Source organism: Sorex fumeus, unplaced genomic scaffold (genome assembly GCF_029834395.1).
Source record: "Sorex fumeus unplaced genomic scaffold, SorFum_2.1 ptg000128l, whole genome shotgun sequence".
Taxonomy (NCBI): domain Eukaryota; kingdom Metazoa; phylum Chordata; class Mammalia; order Eulipotyphla; family Soricidae; genus Sorex; species Sorex fumeus.
Genome location: NW_026606185.1, coordinates 21,553,621 through 21,566,411, shown reverse-complemented (window position 1 = coordinate 21,566,411; position 12,791 = coordinate 21,553,621).

Genomic DNA, 12,791 nt, shown 5'->3' with positions numbered 1-12,791 from the left:
CTTTACAAGCGTATGAACACAAGATGAAATCCCTGGTGTTCCACATACACTAAGCATTATCCTGAGGCGTTGTTTCAGCCTGACAGATGAGCTCTCTGTGATTCCCTCCACCACTAATAATTTCTGGCCACCCAGCAGCCAAGTGTGTGTAAGAACGTCAAAGAAGGACTACGTTTCTAGCCAGAACTATAACAAGCATAAATGGGTGAGTCTCCTCACCAAGAAATACAACCTCCGGGGAGCACGTGTGCACACACCACCGCAACCCCCAGAGCACAACTAGACCTGTGTGCCTCAGCTAACAGTGAGTTAGTATGCAAGCACAGGACAGAAACAGCAGAGCTCGGTGAACACCATGGCAGAGTGTCATGGAGCTGATGTGTGACTCCTGGGGAGCACCAGAGTTAAAGCAGAGCTAGCAGTATGGCCCAGGTGGGCAACCCTTAGGCAGCACAACAGTATCAGCAACAAAAACAACAATGACAAAAAAAAAAAAAGTGGGGCTGTAGTGATAATACAGCGGGTAGGGCTGCACCTGGCAGACTAGGTTCAATCATACATGGTCTCTGCAAGTCTGCCAGGAGTGATTCCCTGAGCACAGAGCCAGGAATAAACTGTGAGCACTGGGTGTAGCCCAAAAACCAAAAAGGGAAAATCTTATCTATCTACTAGCCAGGGGATGTGTGATGATATTTTGTATTTTGCAATATTTCCCTTTATTTTTTGTGTAGTTACTAGCTTTTTTAAAATAATCAGTATTTGGGATGGGGCACCCTGGCATTGCTCAGGGCTCACTCCTGTCTCTAGCTCAGGGCTCACTTCTGAAGAGACTGGGGTGATCAAATGGAATGCTGATGGTGGAACCCAGGTTGGCTGTATGCAAGGCAAGCACCCTAGCTGCTCTGGCCCCAGTCAGTAATACTTCACTGTCACTGTCCTCCCATTGTTCATCGATTTTCTCTAGTGGGCCCAGTAACGTCTCCATCGTGAGACTTTGTTGTTACTGTGTTTGGCATATCGAATACGTCACGGGTAGCTTGTCAGGCTTTGCCGTGTGGGCGAGATACTCTCAGTAGCTTGCCGGGCTCTCCAAGAGGGGCGGAGGAATCGAACTCGGGTCGGCCATGTTGGCTGTTTGCAAGGCAAACGCCCTACCGCTGTGCTATCGCTCCAGCCCCAGTAATACTTAAAGACATAATATGTATTTCTTTGAATATAAGGAGACTAAAATAAAATATGTAAGCTATCTTCTGAAGTATCCCTATCTTTCTTGGTCTCACTCTCTAGAAAAACTTGTGACATTTTTCTCTGTTTAGGGTTTTGGTGTTTTGTTTCTGCTTTTCAATCACACAGAGTAATGTTTGTGGTCTTGGTGCTCGAGTGCGAGGGATTGAGTCTGGGTCTCTGCACGCAGAGCATGCACTTGACCCATCAACTCTCTGATCTGGGAGAATCTATTTTCACTAATTCCTTGGTCAGTTTTCTGTTTGTTTCCCTTTCGATCCTCTTCACTGAGCCCACGAGTCCTCTGTGTTGATTCTGCTTTGTTTCTCTTCACATAAGTGTCATCTCAGATGCTGGCTATCCACAAAGCAGACAGAATGAACTAAGTCACTCCAAGACCTATTCAAGGCCCCAAACATCACTATATCAATATCGACTAAATCTGACTTTTGGAGCTGGGAATGTGACCCTGTGGTAGAGGGGGTTTCTGCATGTGTGAGTCTGGGGTTTGATTCTCAGCAGAGGGGTGGGGTAGGGGATGCACGCACGCACGCGCGTGTGTGTGTGTGTGTGTGTGTGTGTGTGTGTGTTCCTGTTTCTCTCCATGTGCTCATAGAAATACAATTATGGGCAAACAAGACAACCTACTCTTTTTAAAAATTGATTTTCCCAGGAATTTGCTGACATTAATAGCAGTTTTCAGTCAAATTTACGTAATATCTGAAAGATTTGCAGAAGGGTTCCATCACAGGTAGCTGTGCTCGTTACTTACTCTCTCTGGCCAGCAGGCCCTTCTCCCTTCTCCTCCAGAAGAAATATTTTTGCATATTTTCTTCATCTTGAATAGCTATCCCTCTTCCAAACTCTTCCCTCTCTAAAACAGTGTTAGGGAGGCTGGAGCGATAGCACAGTGGGTGGGGTGTTTGCCTTGCACGCAGCTGACTCGGGTTCAATTCCCAGCATTCCATATGGTCCCCTGAGCACTGCCAGGAGTAATTCCTGAGTGCAAAGCCAGAAGTAACCCCTGTGCATCGCCAGGTGTGACCCAAAAAAGGACAAAAAATAATAAATAAATAAACAAATAAAATAAAATAGTGCTAGGTAGAACTTTATTGCTTTTAAGGAAGTTGAGGTAAGGTTGGGCCACACCTGGTGGTACTCAGGGACTAGTTCTGACTCTGTGCTCTGGAGTCATTCCTGGCAGTTTTAGGGGGCCAGGTAGGTGGGTACCAACCACAGGAAGTTACAGGGATCAAACCAGGGCTGGCTACATGTTAGGAAGTGCCTTATCCACTGTACTATCTTCTTTGGCCCCTAAAAACTCATCAGACCTGGAGTTGAAAGTGGGATGGAAGCAGAACATTAGAACTTACTTTCTAGGCTAGAGTGATAGCAAAACACGTAGGCGTTTGCCTTGCACATGGGTTTGATCCTTGGCATCCCATAAGGCCCTCAGAGCACTCAGGAGTGATTGTTAAATGCTGAGCCGGAAGTAAGGCCTGAACACCTCTGGGTGTGGCCAAAACAAAAAGAACTCACTTTCTATTCTGACAATGCACTGACATAGGTGCATTCAGGTGTCTAAATAATGTCATCAAGATTATATTTCCCACTCTCCCTCTCAGGTTATATTTGTCTCTGCCTTTCTCTTTCTCTCTCTCTCTTTTAAGATGGCCTCATTCTCTTCTGATAGAAATAGAATCATTATAGATGACAGTCAGCCCCAGACTTCAGTACGACTTTATAATCCGCTGTACAACAGTGAGATCGCCCTGCCTTTCCTAATATTTCATACACTAACCTCTCAGGAGACATATGACTGCACTTGCTTGGTCCATGCCAACATTTGCATTGTGCTGACAGAGCTGGGGGATCAGAATTGGGTGTAATCCACCCCCATAGCTGCTCCCAAGGAAATCCTATGGGATCTGAACAGACTAATTCCCCACTGTAAAGAAGAGGGCCTTGTGGGAGAGACAAAAGCAGCAGATGTTTACCACACCTCGACTCTTTGGTATGGAAATGTGCCCTCCAGGGCTCCCTTTCTTTCCCATGGTTCATCCTGCCTCTCTTTAAGGATTATTTCTAGGATTTTTCAGAATCTTTTCACTAAAATCTCTGTATTCCTATGCTGTAAAAGATTTAGAGAACTGGCATTAGTTTATGTTTTCATCCCTTTGTGATTTTTTTTTTGGGGGGGGGCTTTCTTCAATAGATCTCAGGGAGAAGGTAACGTGAGAAGTTACTGTTATAAAAGGCCTTTTGTTTTTGTTTTGCTTGTGTTTAGGATATAGTGGAGACCCAAGAGCAAAGGAGAATACATAAGAATAAGGGGAGAGAAGGAAATGGCCTTGTAAATCGCAATCTTTCAAAGGGAAATGATAGTGACTGCCGTGATTACACACACAACAGCTCAGTGAATTCAGGAAAATTTGACAAGGCAATTCCTCCCGTAAAAATACTCTGTCAACTAGGTATCTGAGTGGTCTCAGAGTCAAAGAAAAATCTTGGCTTTGAAGCCCTAATACACCATTTATGGAGCACTTAAGATGTGCCGAGTAAGTACTGAGTTTCAACGTCTTTGATTAAAACAATGTATTAGCAAGTTAAAGTCTAGCTATTGTGCTGTATAAATCCTCTTCTTTTTCTACACAATATTCTTATTATAAGTGATGATTTCAGAAAAGTCTATTGTATTGATTTCTTTGTAAAAAATTCCTTTCATGTGTAATAAGAGTTGCCTTTTGGTGACATCTTATTCTGTAATATACCATTCATGTAAACTATAATTCTCCCAGTAAGTGCAAGCATAACTGATTCATAGAAAGAACAACGTGGTTTGAAGACATCTCAAGTGGCAAATCAAGAATTGGAACTCAAATTTCCAGTTTCGCCAATCTTCCCTGCTCCCATCTTCTACTTGTTGGTTTGACTAACTACTTCTTTTCCACCTGGTTCACACCATGATCTTAGGCTGCCCTTGGCTCTGTAGGGAAGAAAAAATAATTTTGTTCCCCCCATCTATGTTCTTTACTTACCTGACCTCATAATAAGACAAATCAGCGGCTAAAATAATCAACAAAAGTTTAATAATATGTATGCCTCCTGTACACACAGTAGACAAGCTGAAAAACTTCCTGAAATGGCTTTTCATGAAGTATTAAGAAAAAAGTTCCTAAGTTTGTAACTGTACCTCACGGTGATTCGCTAATAAAAAATTTTTTAAAAAAAGACTCAAGGTGTCAAAAACAGAGAAAAGTAGAAGTTGTATTTCATTTTCAATCAGATAAAATTTACCTGTTTGTTATAAGGTTACAAGTTAAAGAGAAACTGTTAAAAAAATAGTTTTGATTCAGTTTGAGTATGACTGATTTTAGTATTATTTGGAGTTATTACAATCATGCACTGATGGTTGACTCTGGAATCAGAGAGATTGTACAAAAATTGCAACTCCAGCCATGACCCTGGTTCAAGTCCCAGAACTGCTTATGGTTCCCCAATCACTGCCAGGTGTGGCCCCTGAACACAAGGTGTGGGCCCTAAACACATACCCAGGAGTCGCCCCTGAATACCGGAGAACATACCAGAAATCTTTGACATTTGCAACCAATTTTAGAATACCCAAATTATTTAATTACATTTATGTTAATAAGTTCTAAGATGTTTGAACCAGAGCAATAAAACCGGTAGGGCCCTTGCCTTTCATGTGGCTGACCCAGGTTAAATCTTGGCATCCTGTGTGGTCCCAGTGGCCCACCAGGAGTGATCTCTGAGTGCAGAGGCAGGAGAAAGCTCTGAGCACCACCAGGTGTGGTCCAAAAACCAAACCCAAAACAAAACAAAGACAGCAGTCTGCATTTTAAACAGACTATTCCCCCCTCCCACTGACCCTCACCCCGCCCTTTTTTTTCCTTCTTTATTCTGTTATCAGTGTAAATTTATTAGGTAGCAGAACCCGTTTTTTGAGACAATAAGGGATCTTGCTGAACTGGCTCCCTCAACCTTAATAGGCCCAATAGCCAGTGTCGAAGTCTTTCAGCTTAATAGTGATTCAACAAATTAATAAACACATTTTTGTTTGTTGAGCCAACAGATCCAGGACAAAAGGGGAGGATCAGCATATCAACAATCTTGGCGAAACCATGGATCTCCTGGAATCAGAAGAACTGTCTGCCTTGGGCTTCCTTAGGATTAACAGGAAAAAAACAGAGCTACAATGACACAACACATGTAACAAATCATGGATGTAAATGGTCAGACACAGGGTTGATCAACTTATCTCACTACTTGCCTGACCAATTGGGAGTGGCTTGAAAAGGCAACTAGTCCCAGAATCAGGAAAGAATGACAGTCCCCAGGGCATAAAGCACCGTCAGTCAAGAGACTTAACCAGAAATTTCTGTTTCTAAGTGACCACTGGTCCCACTCTTGACTGACATAGGCATAGGTTGAGAAATTTTTTTTTCTTCTTTTTTCGGGGTTTGTTTTGGGACCACACCTAGCTTTGCTCAGGGCTTATTAGTGGCTCTGTGGTCAGAGATAAATCCTAGTGGGGCACTGGAAACCATATGAGGTCCTGGGGATCAAACTGGAGCCAGCTATGTGCAAGGAAAGGGTCCTACCTGCTCAGCTATCTCAGGCCCCAAGAAAGAGAATTCTGTATCATTCCAGCTTTAATGAAGATGGTGGCACAAGGAGGCAATTTTATTTAAAGAGAGGAGAGAGAGAGAGAGAGAGAGAGAGAGAGAGAGAGAGAGAGAGAGAGAGAGAGAGAGAGAGAGAGAGAGCATAGGAATACTTTTACACTTTTTGGAAAGGGATCACCAGATTGGCTCCGTGATGAAAAAATAGAACCCTCTGTGGGTTGATGCCTGAAAAACACTCCCCACAAAGGGGAGGTGAGGGAAGGCAAGCTTGCTTTAGGACCCGTGATCTGGGCACCTGGTGATTAGCTACAGCTACGGGAGTGTGATAGAGTCACGTCTGGGCAGCCAGAGGCAGTCAGAGAGAGAGAGGATAGTGGACAATACACAGCATCTCTGGGCAAGTTTAACTGCTCCTGAAACCTTTCATATACAAAATAGGACAGACAGACCAGACACAGGCCTGGGATTTTTTCCAGGGGAACTAATTCAGGCTGGTTGGTGTGGGAAGGACCTGTAAAGCAGAAGTCCCTAAAGAAGAGCATTAGACGTTTGATGAAGTTGACTGTAAACCCAGTGAATCAGCAGGGCATACCAGCCTACTTTCTCTGTCATCTAAAACACACACAGAGAGAGAGAGAGAGAGAGAGAGAGAGAGAGAGAGAGAGAGAGAGAGAGAGAGAGAGAAAACAACTGAATAGGAAATTAAAAAAGATAATGCATTGGTTGGGAAACACGTCTCCTCAGCACAGGATATAGAACAAGCTTCGGAGAGGCGATGGGGTGGGAGAAGGTGGTTTCAAATGTCCTGAAGCACATGCTCTGCATGAAGGAGATCTGGATTGGGCCCCTTGTGCCACGTGATCCCCCAAACACCCCTGGGAGCAACCCTTAAGCTGTGAGCCTCGAGTAGGCTCTGAGCACTTCTGGGTAGAGCACCCCCACACCCCTGACACTCTACCCCAAATGAAAGGGGTTTCCCCATCCCTTCTCCAAAGCTTGTTCTATATCCTGTGCTGAGCAGACCCAGTCTCTTCAGTCTCTCAGTCTCAGTCTCTGCCTCAGTTTTTTTCAGGAAATTATATTTATGACAGGGAAAAATAAATATAATTTTATAAGAATAAAAATAAAAATAAATATAGTTGGGCTGTAGCGATAGCACAGCAGGTAGGGCGTTTGACTTGCATGTGGCTCACCTGGGTTCTATTCCTCCGTCCCTTTTGGAGAGCTCGGCAAGCTACAGAGAGTATCCCTTCCACACGGCAAAGCCTGGCAAGCTACCCGTGGCATATTTGATATGCCAAAAACAGTAACAAGTCTCACAATGGAGACGTTACTGGTGCCCGCTCAAGCAACTCGATGAACAACGGGAGGACAATGCTACAGTGCATGACAGGGAAGAGTGAATGTACATAGTTGAGGAACATAAAATGAACACACATAAACACTCATCAGGTGTGTAGAAAAAGATTGTTTGAGGATTATTTTGAGAAGCAGCAGATTGAGGACTCAGGGGTGGGACACACCAAGGGTTGCTCAATGCTTCCTCCTGTTGGGGCGGCTGGGATCAGAACCTGGTCAGCACACAGCAAGCTCCCTTCTCGCTGCAGGATCACTCTGGCCCCAAGACAAACTAGGTTGAAGAAAAACTCTCTGCTTTCCCCCTAACACCACAAAATAGTTCAGAAATTTGTAAGGCTGTCCTCTTCCTTTTTCTACCAAGAGGTGCAGAAGTTAATCACCAGAGAGTACTCTAGATACTTAACCAAGAGAGTACACTAGAAAACCTACATGACGAACTTCTCTAACTCACCTTCTTTAATTACCCCTAAGCTGCGCCCCACAAAAGCCCATCGTGTCTTCCCTTTGTCACTTCTCTGCAGAATTATTACTCTTTTAGAGTTATTGTATGATGTTATATAAACCTAAATTCTATCTACCCTCTCATATCTACCTACTCATCACTGGACACTACCATGCACAAATGATCCCATATTAATAAACTTGCTTGTTTTTAATCTTCATAATCTGTCACCACAATCTGGTTTGTAATCTCAGTCAATGGACAGTAAATTAGACAAAAGATATTTTTTTCTTCCCTAAAATGGACACATCTGAATGACATGCTCTTACTTACTAATAATATAAGTTTTTCTTTTCTTTTTTTGTTTTTTGTTTTTTGGGCCACACATACCAGTGTTCAGGGCTTACTCCTGGTTCTACACTCAGGGATCCGCCCTGGTGCTCAAAGAACTATATGGAGTGCCAGGGATCAACCCCACATTAGCTGCCTACTGTTCTCTCTCCAATTCCTAATACTATAATTGAAAGTGTTTCACTTCCCTTGATTTTCTTGCTGTGATGATAGGAGTCAATACACTGTAGCTGTGGTGCTCCCCAGAGATCACTCTGTTGTACCTGGGATCCTAGGTGACAGTCCTGTTGACATCATGCTTGACACATGCTGAGCAGGGATCAAACTTGTAGCTTCACGTTTGCAAGGCAGGCATTTGCCATTTTGCCATTTTGCCTGAGCCTCTCTATGACATAATTTTAGGACTGGAGAGATATTTTACTGTAGGTAAAACACTTGCCTTGTATGCAGCTGACCTGGCTTTAATTCCTGCATTGGGTTCCTTTAGTACCACCAGGAGTGAGACCTGAGCACAAAGTCAAGAATGAATCCTGGGCACCACCAGATATGATCTAAAAAGCCAAATTATAATTGTGATAATATGTTTCTTTTTAAACCTGGCAATACACACACACACACACATACACACACACACACACACACACATACACCCACACGCGCGCACGCAGCAGAATAAAAAATTTAAACGAATGTCGTAATTTGTAAGGGACTTTCCTAGAGTTGTCCTACATAGATGAGAGAGCAAGCCAATATCTGGACTAGATGCAATATTGTAAAGAGAGATTTCAGGGGGGCCAAAGAGATAGTAGAGTGTGTAGGATGCTTGCTGTGTATATATGGCCAACCCCAGTTCAATCTCTAGCATCTCATATTGTCCCCCAATCCTTCAGTAGTGATCCCTGATTGCACAGCCAGGAGTCAGCCCTGAGCACAGCCAGGCGTGGCTTAAACACAAATGAAAAGGGGATGGGGAGTAGGCGGGGGGGGGGGGGGGGGGGGGGGGGGGGGGAGAGAGAGAGAGAGAGAGAGAGAGAGAGAACTGAACACATGGCTTGCATGCAAGAGGACCAAGTTCAGTACCTCGCATCTCATGGATATCTAAGCACCACTGGGCATAGTCCCAGAGCATCATTGGCTATTACCCTTCTAAAAAGACGAGTACAGTGGGGGTAGTGGGTAATCCAAATGTTGAAAACTCTGATTAAGCAATCACATAGATAAGGTTTTTGTTTTTGTTTTTTGTTTTTTATCATAACATAAGGCTAGGTCAGATATATTAAGGGAAAAAGAAGTAGAATAGGACCAGGGATTGGCTCAGTGGTAGTGAATTTGCCTTACAAGTTTGAAACCTGCCCCCCCCCACACACACACGCAGCAGAATAAAAAATTTAAACACATGATATATTAAATAAAGATAATGCACATTTGTAAATGAAGTTAAAACTAAAAAGAGGGAGAAAATAAAGTGTGTGCTGCCCTGAAAAAGTGATAATTAGAAATGGGAAGGCAAGAAACACTCAGTTCTTTTCATTAGGATTGAAAAAGGGGTTCCAAGCCAAGACACAGATGATCCCAGAGCAGACAAACATATTACATGTTCTTCTAGTCTGGTAAACATATTAACAGAATTAGCTCCCTTTGTCAAAGTTTAACATAGCAAATGTGAGAATTATTTTCAGTGCTTGGGATCAAACCCAGTGTTTCATATTTGTGAAACATATGCTTTACCACTAAGTCATATTCTTGCTCTAGTTTATGACTGTTTTTGTGGGGAGGGAGGGGAATCACCCCCAGAGATAGTCAGGACTTGCCTTTTGGAGGAGGGAGGAAGGATGTTTGAGTCACACTGAGTTCAGGCTGCTGAGACCACATGAGGAGCCCAGAATTGAACCAGGTTGGTGCCATGCAAGGCAAGTGTCTTTAACCCTTTTACTACTGCCCACTTCCTCACCCACAGCTCGTGATTCTGAAGCTTTCCGCATACTTTGACCAGGATGATAACTTTTGCAGTTGGTCTGCCTGCCCTTTTGAGAACATACCCTTCTCTTATTAGAATACTGGGTTGGTTGTCTGAATTACAAAGCAGCCCCTGTTTAGATAAAGGGAGACAGTTACCTCATTCACCTTGAAGTCCACCAGGGAAGCTCTGAAACTTCAGAGCAGAGAAAGCAAACCCTAAGTGTGGTTACTTTGCTACAGCAAAAAGAAACCAAACAGGTTCAACCTGAAACAGCCTATCAACCCTTCCCATTTCTTCAGTTCCAGAGAGCTTGAGGTCATTCAACTAAGGGACATGCTTTTTGTATATGTAACCGACATTCGGCCCAAAGTAAATGCTTGAGCTCTAGGCTCTCAAGACAGCATATAGGTTGGTCCCGAAATACAACATCTCTACTGTTCGTCCCTGACAGTCACACCCACATACATTTTGAGGTTACGGGGGTAGATTTTTCAGCATAAGGAAGGAATCGATTCCATAAACACAAATTGAGAAACCAATTGTTAGAGTAACCAAGGAAAAAAGTTTAGTAAGAAAGCAGACCACAGTGGGCTATGATTCAACAAAGCAACACACACACACACACACACACACACACACACACACAAACAGTCTCTGTTTCTTTGTCTGTTTCTCTCCCTCTCACTCTCTCTTGCATGTGTGGGCGCACACACAAGGCAGCGTTTAAGACTGTTCAAAGACAGCATTGTTTGCTGCCGCTTCTCTACTGAAGACATGAATGGCAAACTGCTGCAAAAAAGAGCAATGATATTAACATGAAATTTGAGAAATAAACTATAAGGAGTGTATAAGAAATCAGAATAGTTGTGTTTGTTTTAGGGCCACACCCGGCTATGCTCAGGGCTTATTCCTGGCTCTGCACTCAAAGATCACTCCTGGCAGAGCTCAGGGGAATACCTGGGGTGCCAGGATAGAACCCAGGTCAGCTGCGTACAAGGCAACGGCCCTATTTTCACTACTAATTTGGAAAAAGAAAGGTGTTCTATAGAAGTCATGGCAATAAGATACTAGTAATTATATTGAAAGAAAAAGAGAAGATTGAAAGGAAGTGATTATGGAAGCTGGCTTAAAATGTCACAGGCAGAAACATATAGTACAAACATCAAAGTGAAGGATTTTAGTTAAGGTTTCTGAACTTGAGTGAAAAATTTTCCCTACACTGGGATAAATCATCATTAGGCTGTCCAAATAAAAAAGTGGTCAATTTTCATTGAGTTGTATCATTAGGGATCCAAAGTATTAATTTATTTAATCTGCACAAGGGACTGGAGCGATAGCACAGCGGTAGGGCATTTGCCTTGCACGTAGCCAACATGACCGACCCGAGTTCGATTCCTCCGCCCCTCTCGGAGAGTCCGGCAAGCTACCGAGAGTATCTTGCCCGTACGGCAGAGCCTGTCAAGCTCCCCGTGATGTATTCGATATGCCAGACACAGTAACAACAAAGTCTCCAATGGAGACGTTACTGGGCCCGCTCGAGCAAATCGATGAACAACGGGAGGACTGTGATTCCGGACCGTGAATCTGCACAAGACACTATTTACTTTCTTAAATTGCTCTCCTTTTCTGGGGGGAAGGAGGTGTTTGAGCCACACCCAGTGGTGCTTAGAACTTACTCCAGACTCTGTGTTTGGGATCATTCCTGGAAGGGCTCAGGGGAATCATGTAGTGTGCTTGGACTAGAACCCAGTTCAGCCACAGGGAAGGCAAATGACTCTTGCCAGCTGTACTATCACTCTGACCCCAACTGTTCAACTTTTAAAAGATCCTGAATGCAGTCAGAAGCTGATACTATTCTTTCCACTTTGAAGGAGAAATAAGTAAAATTCTGAGAATTGGAGTGACTTGTCCAAGGACACATGTCTAACATGTGAGGGACCCTGGAGTGCGGCCATACCTTCACGTGATGGAAACTTTGAGATGAGAAAAACACTTCCTTTGGGGCCCCTCACATCATTATAGAGCCCCAAATAGATCCTCCCTAATGTTGAAAGATTTTGGTAACAGAAAGAATTTTCAAGAGTTGGTACAACAGGACCAGGATATGAATTTTGTATGGAGACTTGTAAGAGCTTTTGTTTTGTTCAAGAAGGAACCTTTCCGGAGCTCTTTCAGTCCTTTGTTTTCAGGGAAGGCTAGTGGTTGTGTAATCCCCACACACCAGATAGGGATGGAAGGGCAAGGGCTATTGAATGATGAAATGCGGTTATTAGTGTGCCTTTCAGTAATGGAAAAGGACAAGGCCTTTGATCTGAGCAGAGCCTTTTTCTTTCGTTCCATTGTTAGGGGATTTCTGCTTACTTTACCTGACAGTAGTGGAGGTGAAGTGGTTGAAAGGATGAAGAGGGCCCCAGCTAACAGAGGTGGATTGAGGTAGAGAACAGATGGCTCAAAGAGACCCCAGCTGAAGGGGTGTGACCAGAGGAAGACACTAGCAGAAATGAAAGCGAATCTAGCTTTGTTTCCCTTTTCTGCAAAATAGTTGCCTTGGGGCCACAGAGATAGTACAGGGGGTAAAGTGCACGTGGTCAACCCTGTTCCACTTCAGGCACCACACACGGTCCTCTAGCACTGCCAGGAGTGACCCCTGAGCTCAGTCAGGAGTAGCCCAAGGGCACTGCTGAGGGTCCACCCCAGACCTCCTCCTCCCACAAAATTGTTGCCTTGTTTTAGCTTCAAACCTTGGGGAAGTCTATTAAACACGATGGCCTTGCCTTACATCCTCCGAGAGATAAGAGAAAGGGCTCTC